This window comes from Zea mays, chromosome 1 (assembly GCF_902167145.1).
Source record: "Zea mays cultivar B73 chromosome 1, Zm-B73-REFERENCE-NAM-5.0, whole genome shotgun sequence".
Classification (NCBI taxonomy): Eukaryota; Viridiplantae; Streptophyta; class Magnoliopsida; order Poales; family Poaceae; genus Zea; species Zea mays.
Window position 1 is genome coordinate 209,073,049 of NC_050096.1, and position 11,472 is coordinate 209,084,520.

The following is an 11,472-nucleotide window of genomic DNA, read 5'->3' on the forward strand; positions in this document are numbered from 1 at the left end:
GACAGTCGCCCCAGAGCACTCGGGCTCTGAGCCCTTTACTGATCAGGGGTTCGAAGGATGGCCCCTCGAAAGGGTTCGACAGCCGCCCCAGAGCACGCAGAGTCAGGGATGACCCTGGGTACGTCCGTTACATGGCCAAGGCTCAGGCTACGCTCCTGAGGTACCTAGGACAGTTTTGAGACCAACGGGAACGATTTGTAATGGAATCCTACCAGAGGGAGGCACCGAGCCCTCGGACCCTATCGAATGGGCCCGGGTCCAGCAAATCACCTGCAGGTACTTTTGGAGCGCACCTCTGGGCCACTAGCCGACCCTTATCGAACGGGGCTCGGGCGTCCACTCGGATTACCTGTTAGCAACTCACTGGAAACACCGTGTTCGGTGCCCTCTGAGGGTAACATGGCGCTTTCCCCCCTTCCTCCTTGCAAAAAGGCGATGAAGGGGCGTACAATAAAAGTCGAGACGGTCCTTGATTGTCCCCTCGCTCCGTGCAGAGGCTCGGGGCTACTCTCGCACCAGGCTACGGCCAAATTGTCGACCACGTCGACAGAACAGCTTGAAAACTCGGAGCCTGACCGTGCACCCGGGCTGCGGCCAGGCCGCATGAGGAAACAACAAGGCCGACCGAGGCATTAGAAACAGAATTAAGACCTCAGAGGAGTCAAACCACTCCTCCGAGGCCTCGGGGGCTACACCCGACGGGTGCGCTCGCGCGCACCCATCAGAACAAAACATAAACGAGAAGGGCTAGTCTCCTTACAAAAAATCCAGTAGAACCTCCAAGCGAGTGCCTACACTCCCTTCGAGGCTCGGGGGCTACTATCGGGTACCATAATTAGGGGTACCCCCAACACTCCTAAACACGGCTGAAAAATGTCTTCAAAACAAACCGTAAAGACTGATAAGGATGGTTCAAGTCAAGACCTCGTCTGCCAAGGGACACGATCTCACCTCGCCCGAGCCTGGCCTCGGGCGGGAACAGTAGTCCGGGGCGGATTCACGCCTCGCCCGAGGGCCTCTACAGGTAGTGGGCGCACCCTCGGCTCGCCCGAAGCCAAGCTCGAGCAAACTTTGTCGTGCAGCGACCTTGGCCAAATCGCCTTACCAACCGACCGTATCGCATGCGCATTTAATGCGGGGATCGCCTGACACCTTATCCTGACACGCGCGCCGCAGTTGGCAAGGTCGAAGTGACCGCAGTCACTTTGCCCCTTTACTGATCGTTCTGACAGGAAAACAGCATTGTTCGCCCCGCTTTGGCTACTGTGCCAACCACCAGGGAAAGACTAACAATAGTCACGACCTCTCCCGAGTTCAGCCTCGGGCGCAACAAGGAGCTCCACCTCGCCCGACCTCAGCCTCGGCCTCGGGAGGAGTCACATCCGCGCCCGACCTCAGTCTCAGCCTCGGGAGGAGTCGCTGCCTCGCCCGACCTCGGCCTCGGAATCGACTACGCTACAGGGGATACATCATTACCCTACCTCTAGCTAGCCGCCTCAGGCTACGAAGGAACAAGACCGGAGTCACATCTTGCTTACTCCGGCCATAGGTAATGATGGTTCCCCGCGTGTGTCCATGACGTCGACGATTCTTAGCTCCCTATGGAAGCAAGGAAACGTCAGCAGGATCCATGCCACACCGCCAGCTGCGCTTCATATAGGGCTCAAGCACCTCTTCGCCAGACACGTTAGCACATTGCTACACCCCCATTGTACAGCTGGACCATCTCCTTGTATCTATAAAAGAGGATGTCCAGAGCTTCCCTAGGGGGGCGAGCAGAGGCAGGCAGAGTGGGAGAGACGCGGAGTAGGCTAACTCAGACGACTCAAGGCCGAACCCTCTCTCTTTCTCTCGCTCTCGCTCAGCTTGTAACCCCTACTGCAAGCACCCCCGGTGCAAGATAATACAAGCCTCATTCCTCCTCTTATGTTCCATCTTGCATCAACCCATCTGGACAGGGGCACGCGACACAGAAATTCACTAGTCGGTCCGGTTGAGGGTCCCCCGGGTCCGAAACACCGACAGGGAGCTTTGGCGAAATCAAAAAAGGTTAACGATTTCATAAAAAATTGTAAGAAATTCACCATCAGATGGCAAGGGTGCGTTCCACCGCCAGGGTTACACATGACGGAGAAGAAGCCGAAGCCACTAAAACTGCTCCGATTTCCGAAGTAATGAGACAGTCAGGGCTGGTAGTGCCAGAGGACGTTTCTGACGAAGGTGCACCTGCTGCCGAGGCTGAGCAAGTTGATGTTGAAGAAGGTGAAAGTGAAGAAGAATACAGTGCCCTGCCATCTAAACCCAGCCACCTGGAGTTTGGAAAGTCTACTGTTACCGAGGATGATATGCCAAAATTGTTAAAGCTAGGCTATTTCAGTGAAGCCAAGAAGAAGCTGATTCGTTTCGGCAGAGAGGAGATCACCCTGAAGCCTGAAGAGGATGAGGTGGTAGTTTTGAAAAGCTTCTTTAAAGTAGGATTGAGATTTCCTTTGCATGAAATGATTGCGGATGTTTTGGAGAACTTCGGGATTTATCTTCATCAGCTGACTCCTAACACCATTGTTAGGCTTAGCGTCTATATTTGGGCTCTCCGAAGCCAGGGGCAGAACCACTTGCTGAAGGCTTCTGCCGGGTACATGAGCTTCACTATCAGACAAAAGCTAGAGAAGATGGGCTGCATGAAAACTTCGGGTGCTACAATTTTGCTTATCGCAAAGATGCAAAGTCTCCGGTTATTAGCTACCATACCAAATGGCCAACTGGCTGGAAGGCTGAGTGGTTTTATGTTAAGGTTGATGAGAAAAAAAGAGAAGCTGGTTCGGAGTCCATTGGACTTAAATCTTCAGAGAAACTAGGCCCCAATGTGACATGACACCGGGGGGACCATGCCAAATTGCCTTGGGCGAATTTCGAGTTGTTTCGGAGCATATTGGTACTAGGGATTTGGTACAAGAGTTCTTAGCTTATAGAGTATTCCCAACTTTGAAAGAATGGGACATGCCGAAGGTCAAAGGGAAAAAGAAAAAGAAAGAACTTGTTCGGCTGCCCTATCATTTCAAGTTCAAGAAACACTTCAAAGAACCCTGCCAAGAATGGTTGGAGACAATTGAGGTCATGTGCAACGAGATTTTGGGCAATTACACGAGAAAAGAAGATCAGTTGATGACTGCAGCCTTCGACACCCGACTGAAGCAAAGATTAAATCGGGTAATGGATGCTCTGAATTTTGAATATCCAGACTACGAGCGATTGAGCAAGGGCGCCGAAGGGCAAAAAAGAAAAAGGGTTGTCAGTGTTGTGGGCAGACAGGCCACTAGAATGGTTAAAGAAGATGAAGAAAACCTAAAGAGGAGAAAACTGAGCCCTAAGCCGAAGGCAATCGCCCCGAAGAAGAGGAAAGCTACGGTCCCGAAGCAAAAGGCAGCTGATAAGGAAGAAGAAACTGCCTCAACACCTTCTACTGCCGACGTAGAAGAAATTCTAAAGGTAATGACTGAATCCTTGCCCATCAAGCTAAGTCCACTGGGGCCACATCTGATGAAGCTTTTACAAAAGAAGGAGGAGCCTTCGGCAACGAAGGAGTTTGCTGGGCCGAAAAAATGAAGAATTATTACTGTGACAGAGGCCATTGAATAAACACCACCGGCAGCTTCGGCGCCAAAAGCACCAACTGTTGAGAGCGCTACAGCTACCGAAGCTGCACCTGCTAAAGCTGCACCTGCTGAAGGTGCAACTGCCGAAGGTGCAAACTTAGAAACTACACTTTCTGATATTGATAAAATACTTCCGGACATAGCCGCAGAAGAGGCTGCTACAGCCGCCAAAGAAACCATGGCCACAGTGCCTGGGAAAGAGAGGGAAATAGCCGAAGATACTTCAGAAGGAGAAAGTTTCAACTTTCAAAGCTTAATTAGTCAAGAATTAACAAAGGCCGAGAAAGAAGAATTGAGAGACTACGCCATCTCCTGTGAGTATCAGCCAGGAGCACTACTCTTCGGTGGCATTGACGACGAAAACCAGGGTTGCCTCCGAGACCGAACCAGAGCAAAAGTTATCAGTACTCTGTCTAAGAGTATTGGCTTCCCGAAGCTTGAGACCGATATTAGCCGCTACCGACGACAGCATATCGTCGGTAGTTTATTCTATTCTAACTTCAAGGTAAAAACTTTTCTTTGAGTTTGCATTGTTTTTAACAACAAAGGTCTTTTCTAACGAAGGTTTCTTCTATACAGAGTATGTTGTTAAGCAAAGCTTTGAGGATGCAACAGGACCTTGAGGATAAAAAACACGAAGTTACAATTGAGGGTTAGAGAGCAAAATAAAAGATCAAACAGCTATTCTTGAAAAGAAAGATTTTGAACTTCGGACATTGGAAGGTTTACTGGCAGAAGCTGAGGCCAAAATTGCAAAGTTGGATAAAGAGCTTCTCTCAAAATCAGAGAGTTTCAAACAAGAAAAACAGAAATTTGCTACAAAGTTTGCGGCTGAGGCCAAAAAAGTTCAAATTTGCAAAAATCATTGAAAGAGCTTCAAGATAAATGTCTGGAGTTCAGTAACCGATGCGTGCAGCAGCTAAGGCAGATCTTTAACTCAGTTGGAGCCAGCTCTGAAGAATTTAGTCCTTAGGTTGAAGATCTACCGGGAACCTTCGAACACATTGAGGACGAAGTTGATGCTCTTGATGAAGTTATAGCAGGTCACGGTGATTTCTGTGCCCTGCTAGCTTCTCGGGGCACAGCTGTTGCCTTCATGAAGTCTGGTTGTACGCATGGAAAAATTGTTAATAGACCAAACTTCAGCTTATCACCATCAGATCTGATTGATATCCCCAGTCTAGCTCGAAGCATAGGAAACAGATTTATAAAGCAAATATAGACGAAGGGTGGGCGGAGCCTAGCTGGTGACGAAGCCCGGAGTCATCTCAAGCCGGTAATAAAATCATACCTTGTGCTTATCTTTTCCTTGAAACTTGAATTTTCCTTATAATGCTTTGATATGTACAGGATGACAAAGCCGAAGAACACATAGCCGAAGCCTAGCTGGTAATCTGAAGCTCAGCAGATGAAGACGAAGCTAGAGTAGTTAGCTGTGGAAAAATTCTAAGGAAACTTTTGTATTGACCCTTGTAAAGAATATTGTAACTTAAGAATCAGATTGTACTCTGTAAATTTGTTCATACCTTGTAATATATTTTTACCTTTCCATCGATGTATGAAATGCTTTGATGTGGTCGAAACCTGTATTTTTGAGCCGAAGGTGAAAAAACACCTTCCCTTCTTTTCACACACAACAAAGCATAAATCTGCTTCTTGAAGCTTTATGCTTAGAACCGAAGCAACTGTCTGTATTTGTATGATATAATGATGATGATCCTATGTATGTCTAAATGAATGTTTATGAATGCAATGTATGATGTAATGTTTTGTGCAAATGAATGCCCAAACACACACACACATCCGAAGCTTCATCCACAACCTTCATTCCCTTAAGGATAACTGAAATCTCTTTGCCTTTTATTTTTCGGCTGCACCGCTTATTTTTCGGTGTAAGTTCTTCATCCCATTGGGAAGTCTTTCGAACTTCTTCGCCTTCTATTTCGGCGGTATTCGCGTTGACTTTTCGTGCTTCGCCTTATATTTCGGCGGTATTCGCGTTGACTTTTCACGCTTCGCCTTATATTTCGGCGGTATTTAGCTCTGCATTCCCTTAGGAACGACTTTTGAGCAGAAAACTTACGCTGCGCTCCCTTAGGAACGGCTTTTTGTAGCTTCGTCATGCTCTGCATCCCCTTAGGGACGACTTTCGAGCTTCTCTCTGTTTTTTCCTTTTTCCTCTGCACTCGAAGGTGCATGCCCAGATTTTACATTTACATATTTGGGGGGTTTTGCTCTCATGGAGCTAAATAAGAAAAGAAAGATTACAAGTTATGGCCCTATTAAAAACCTTTCTCCCCCTCTGGAAAGGAAAATGGTACCATAGGAAAAATGAAAAAGATTACATAAAATTACACGTAGTATCGCCGAAGCTCGCCCGCATTCCAAGATCTAGGAATGTCGTTGCCATCCATATCCTTCAATCTGTAAGAACCGGGTCTTGACGAAGATACCACAAGAAAGGGTCCTTCCCATTTCAACTGTAACTTGCCTACTGTGTCTGGATTGGCCACTCTCCGAAGCACTAGATGACCTGGCTTAATGTTTTTTAGCCGAACCTTTATGTCACGCCATTTTATTGTTTTGGCTTGGTATTTACTAATATTCTCCACAGCCTAAAGCCTAGTTCCTTCTATAGCATCTTTTGCCACAGAATAATCAGCTTCGTCCTCTGTCGAAGCTACTGTTCTAATTGACCCTGCCTTAGCTTCTTCCGGAGTTATTGCTTCGTCACCAAACAATAACTTGAATGGTGTAAAACCTGCTGACCTTGATATTGTTGTGTTGTGGCTCCACACCACTTTAATCAACTCATCTGGCCATTTTCCTCTGGGCTGATTGAAGATTAACTTCATTATTCCCATCATTATGATACCATTTGCCCTTTCGACAAGTCCGTTTGACTCTGGATATCTGACCGATGCAAAATGGATCTTGGTGCCAATTCGATCACAGAATTCCCTGAAAGCTTCGGCAGCAAACTGTGTTCCATTGTCTACTGTGATAGCCCTCGGCACACCGAAACGACAGACAATATTTTGCCAGAAAAACTTCTGGACTGTGACCGAAGTTATTGTGGCCAACGGCTTCGCCTCAATCCACTTAGAAAAATATTCTACCGCCACCACAACATATTTTAAATTGCCTTGTGCTGGTGGAAGTGGGCCTAGCAAATCAAGACCCCATCTTTGCAATGGCCAAGTGGGTTGTATTAATTGAGTAAGAGATGAAGGTTGCCTCTGGTCTCTGGCACATTTTTGACAGCCTTCACACTTTTGGACTAGCTCTGCTGCATCCGAAGCTGCCTTTGGCCAGTAAAATCCTTGTCAAAAAACTTTTCCCAGCAAAGGCCTAGACCCAATGTGAGATCCACACAATCCTGCATGTATCTCCTTCATCAGCTCTATACCTTTGGCTCTGGATAAACACTTAAGAAGTGGAGAGCAGACTCCATGCTTGTATAACTCCCCTCCTATTATTACATATGGTCTTGTTCTTGCCTCCATTCTCTTATTATAAGCTTCGTCGTCTGAAAGGCAATTACCTTGGAGGAAAGATATAATCTCAGTCCTCCAATCTTCACTATGAACAAGAGATATAGTGAGGACTGCTCTTTCGAGGAGTTCCACCGAAGGTGAGAGCACCTAGAGGGGGGGTGAATAGGTGATCCTGAATAACTTGAAACTTAAGCCACAAAAACTTGGTTAAGCGTTAGCACAATAATCGCCAAGTGGCTAGAGAGGAGTCTCAACAAAACACAATAACCACAAAGATATCAATCACAGAGATGGCACGGTGGTTATCCCGTGGTTCGGCCAAGACCAACGCTTGCCTACTCCACGTTGTGGCGTCCCAACGGACGAGGGTTGCAATCAACCCCTCTCAAGCGGTCCAAAGACCCACTTGAATACCACGGTGTTTTGCTTTGCTTTTCTTAATCCCGTTCGCGAGGAATCTCCACAACTTGGAGCCTCTCGCCCTTACACTTGAAGTTCACAAAGAAGCACGGAGTAAGGGAGGGATGAGCAACGCACACAAGACACTAAATCAGAATGTCAACATGCACACAAATCGCAACAAGAGCTCGCAACACAACCCGACGAGTTCACAACTCAACAAGAGCTCTAGATGCTATCACGAAGAAACAAATGCGTGGAATCGAAGTCTTGGTGCTTAGGAATGCTTTGAGTATGCTTGATGTTCTCCTCCATGCGCCTAGGGGTCCCTTTTATAGCCCCAAGGCAGCTAGGAGCCGTTGAGAACACTCTTGGAAGGCAGATCTTGCCTTCTGTCGACTGGCGCACCGAACAGTACGGTGCACCACCGGACACTGTCCGGTGCAGATATCCTTCCTTATTTGGCGAAACCGACCGTTGGAGTCTGAGAGCCGTTGGCGCACCAGACACTGTCCGGTGCACACTGGACAGTCCGGTGCACCAATGTGACCGTTGGCTCGGCCACGCGTCACGCGCGGAATCCTCGGCCGACCGTTGCCCCGGCTGGCCGTTGGCTCACCGGACAGTCCGGTGCACCACCAGACAGACCGGTGAATTTTAGCCGTACGCCGTTAATCAACTCCCGAGAGCGACGAGTTCGCCTGTGAACGGCTCACCGGACAATCCGGTGCACCACCAGACAATCCGGTGCACCACCGGACAGTCCGGTGATTTATAGCCGTACACCGTCGTCGAACTCCCGAGAGGAGCAAGCTCGCCAGAGCCAGTCTGGCACACCGGACACTGTCCGGTGCACCCAGACCGAGCTGACTTTGGCTGAACCGAGCCATCTCATTTCCAATTCAATTTTTCCTGTTTCCAGCACTTAGACACAATACATTAGTCCATAAAACAATGTACTAAGTCTAGAAACATACCTTTTGACTTGATTTGCACTTTGTCCACCACTTTGCATAGATTAACACAAGAGCACTTGTGTTGGCACTCAATCACCAAAATACTTAGAAATGGCCCAAGGGCACATTTTCCTTTCAATCTCCCCCTTTTTGGTGATTTATGCCAACACAACATAAAGCAACTAGAACAAGTGCAATATCAATGCAAATGAAAACTCAAAGTTGTTTTGAATCAAATTTGGCATATATGGATCACTCTTTGCCACCACTTGGTTTGTTTTTGCAAATCAAACTCAAATTTCTATCTCTAAGTCAAACACACTTGTTAAGACATAAAGAGAGTCATTCCAAGAGAAATTGATCAAGGATTTCAAAAACTCTCCCTTTTTCCCATAATCAACACTTCTCCCCACAAGAGGCCAACTTTTGACAAAAGAGACAATAAAAGAGTTTTGACAAACCAAAAGCTCTAATCTACTATTTTCAAAATATCTCAAGTGGTAGCTGATCCATCTATTGCTTTGGCCTTTATTTTCTCCCCCTTTGGCATCAAGCACCAAAACAGGATCAATCTTGGCCCTTGAACCCCATTGCCTCACCAAAATCTTCAAATAGGAATACAAAGGCAATAAGAGTACATGAGATGAACTTGGAATAAGTTACCCTCTCATCGGAGTGCAGTGGAAGTCTTTCATGGTCCAAGTCCACCTTTTCCCTTTCAAACTTCCTTTGAGACTAAAACAAGCAAACTCAAGCACACGGTTAGTCTCAAAGGGTCAAGTTGTAGCACATCTCCCCCTAAATATGTGCATCACTTGCAAGAGGACTTGTGAGGTCCAGGGAGTGTTTGTACAACTTGAGCACCACAAGTAAGCAACAAAATGCATAAGGAACATGATCAAAGGCATAAACACATGTATGCTATAAATCAATCCAAGTTCCGCGAATCTAGGACATTTAGCTCACTCCGCAGCCTGCAAAAGGTCTTCTCATCTAAAGGTTTGGTAAAGATATCGGCTAGCTGGTTCTCGGTGCTAACATAAAACACTTCGATATCTCCCTTTTGCTGGTGGTCTCTCAAAAAGTGATGCCGGATGTCAATGTGCTTTGTGTGGCTGTGCTCAACAGAATTTTCCGATATTCGGATAGCACTCTCATTATCACATAGGAGTGGGACTTTGCTCAGATTGTAGCCAAAGTCCCGGAGGGTTTGCCTCATCCAAAGTAGTTGCGCGCAACACTGTCCTGCGGCAACGTACTCGGCCTCAGCGGTGAATAGGGCAACGGAAGTTTGTTTCTTAGAGTTCCACGACACCAGGGACCTTCCTAAGAATTGGCACGTCCCTGATGTACTCTTCTTATCGACCTTACATCCAGCATAGTCGGAATCTGAATATCCAATCAAGTCAAAGTTAGACCCCTTTGGATACCAGATCCCGAAGCAAGGCGTAGCGACTAAATATCTAAGAATTCGCTTCACGGCCACTAAGTGACACTCCCTTGGATCGGATTGAAATCTAGCACACATGCATACGCTAAGCATAATATCCGGTCTACTAGCACACAAATAAAGTAAAGACCCTATCATAGACCGGTATGCCTTTTGATCAACGGACTTACCTCCTTTGTTGAGGTCGGTGTGTCCGTCGGTTCCCATCGAAGTCTTTGCGGGCTTGGCGTCCTTCATCCCAAACCGCTTTAGCAAGTCCTGCGTGTACTTCGTTTGGGAGATGAAGGTGCCATCCTTGAGTTGCTTCACTTGGAACCCAAGGAAGTAGTTCAACTCGCCCATCATTGACATCTCGAATTTCTGCGTCATCACCCTGCTAAACTCTTCACAAGACTTTTGGTTAGTAGAACCAAATATTATGTCATCGACATAAATTTGGCACACAAAAAGATCACCATCGCAAGTCTTAGTAAAAAGAGTTGGATCGGCTTTCCCAACCTTGAAAGCATTAGCAATTAGAAAGTCTCTAAGGCATTCATACCATGCTCTTGGGGCTTGCTTAAGTCCATAGAGCGCCTTAGAGAGCTTACACACGTGGTCGGGGTACCGTTCATCCTCGAAGCCAGGGGGTTGCTCCACGTACACCTCCTCCTTGATCGGCCCGTTGAGGAAAGCACTCTTCACATCCATTTGGTACAACCTGAAGGAATGGTGAGCGGCATATGCTAGCAAAATACGAATGGACTCTAGTCTAGCCACAGGAGCAAAAGTCTCCTCAAAGTCCAAACCTGCGACTTGGGCATAACCTTTTGCCACAAGTCGAGCCTTGTTCCTCGTCACCACCCCGTGCTCGTCCTGTTTGTTGCGGAACACCCACTTGGTTCCCACAACGTTTTGCTTGGGACGAGGCACCAGTGTCCAAACTTCATCACGCTTGAAGTTGTTTAGCTCCTCCTGCATGGCCAACACCCAGTCCGGATCTAGCAAGGCCTCTTCTACCCTGAAAGGCTCAATAGAAGAGACAAAGGAGTAATGCTCACAAAAATTAACTAATCTAGAACGAGTAGTTACTCCCTTGCTAATGTCCCCCAATATTTGGTCGACGGGATGATCCCTTTGAATCGTCGCTCGAACTTGGGTTGGAGGTGCCGGTTGTGCTTCTTCCTCTTCAACTTGGACATCCTGAGCTCCCCCTCGATCGCACGCCTCCACTTGAGGTACCTGTTCATCATCTTGGGTTGGAGGACGCACCATTGTTGAGGAAGAAGGTTGATCTTGCTCCTTTTGTTCTAGTGGCCTCACATCTCCAATCGCCATGGTGCGCATTGCGGACGTTGAAACGTCTTCTTCATCTACATCATCAAGATCAACAACTTGCTCTCTTGGAGAGCCATTAGTCTCATCAAATACAACGTCTCTAGAGACTTCAACCAAACCCGATGATTTGTTGAAGACCCTATACGCCTTTGTATTTGAGTCATAACCTAATAAAAACCCTTCTACAGCTTTGGGAGCAA